The 1,225-nt window shown below is 41.1% G+C and overlaps 1 non-coding gene across 1 annotated transcript; it reads left to right on the top strand.

Moving 5' to 3' along the window:
- Positions 1–795: 795 nt before the first annotated feature.
- LOC130971514 (small nucleolar RNA R71) lies at positions 796–903 on the top strand. The gene has a single exon (XR_009082729.1). It is a non-coding gene; the product is annotated as a small nucleolar RNA R71 (small nucleolar RNA).
- The last annotated feature ends 322 nt before the right edge of the window (positions 904–1,225 follow it).

The following is a 1,225-nucleotide window of genomic DNA, read 5'->3' as shown; positions in this document are numbered from 1 at the left end:
CCTCTTTCTCCTCTCCAAATTCGGCCATGTAGGTCATGTTAATGGCCTTGCACTCTCCTTTTGGATTCTCTTCTGTATTGCTTGGAAGAGTACTAGGAGGGAGTTCAGTAATTTTCTTGTTCAGCTGTCCCACTTGTGCCTCCAAATTCCTAATGGAGGACCTTGTTTCAGTCATGAAACTTTGAGTGGTTTTGATTAGATCAGAGACCATGGTTGCTAAGTCAGAGTGGCTCTGCTTAGAATTCTCTGTCTGTTGCTGAGAAGATGATGGAAAAGGCTTGCCATTGCTAAACCTGTTTCTTCCACCATTATTGTTGTTGAAACCTTGTTGAGGTCTCTGTTGATCCTTCCATGAGAAATTTGGATGATTTCTCCATGAAGAATTATAGGTGTTTCCATAGGGTTCTCCCATGTAATTCACCTCTTCCATTGAAGGGTTCTCAGGATCATAAGCTTCTTCTTCAGATGAAGCATCCTTAGTACTGCCTGGTGCATTTTGCATTCCAGACAGACTTTGAGAAATCAAATTGACTTGCTGAGTCAATATCTTGTTCTGAGCCAATATGGCATTCAGAGTATCAATCTCAAGAACTCATTTTTTTTATTCGTCCCATTGTTCACAGGATTCCTTTCAGAAGTGTACATGAATTGGTTATTTGCAACCATTTCAATCAGTTCTTGAGCTTCTGTAGGCGTCTTCTTCAGATGAAGAGATCCTCCAGCAGAGCTGTCCAATGACATCTTAGACAGTTCAGACAGACCATCATAGAAAATACCTATGATGCTCCATTCAGAAAGCATGTCAGAAGGACACTTTCTGATCAATTGTTTGTATCTTTCCCAAGCTTCATAGAGGGATTCTCCTTCCTTCTGTCTGAAGGTTTGGACTTCCATTCTAAGCTTACTCAATTTTTGAGGTGGAAAGAACTTTGCCAAGAAGGCATTGACTAGCTTTTCCCAAGAGTTCAGGCTTTCTTTAGGTTGTAAATCCAACCATATCCTAGCTCTGTCTCTTACAGCAAAAGGGAATAGCATAAGTCTGTAGACCTCAGGGTCAACCCCATTAGTCTTGACAGTGTCACAGATTTGCAAGAATTCAGCTAGAAACTGATGAGGATCTTCCAATGGAAGTCCATGGAACTTGCAATTCTGTTGCATTAGAGAAAGTAATTGAGGCTTAAGCTCAAAGTTGTTTGCTCCAATGGCAGGGATAGAGATGCTTCTC

The sequence above is a fragment of the Arachis stenosperma genome, chromosome 3 (genome assembly GCF_014773155.1).
Source record: "Arachis stenosperma cultivar V10309 chromosome 3, arast.V10309.gnm1.PFL2, whole genome shotgun sequence".
NCBI lineage: Eukaryota > Viridiplantae > Streptophyta > Magnoliopsida > Fabales > Fabaceae > Arachis > Arachis stenosperma.
This window is presented reverse-complemented; position numbering and strand designations above follow the sequence as displayed.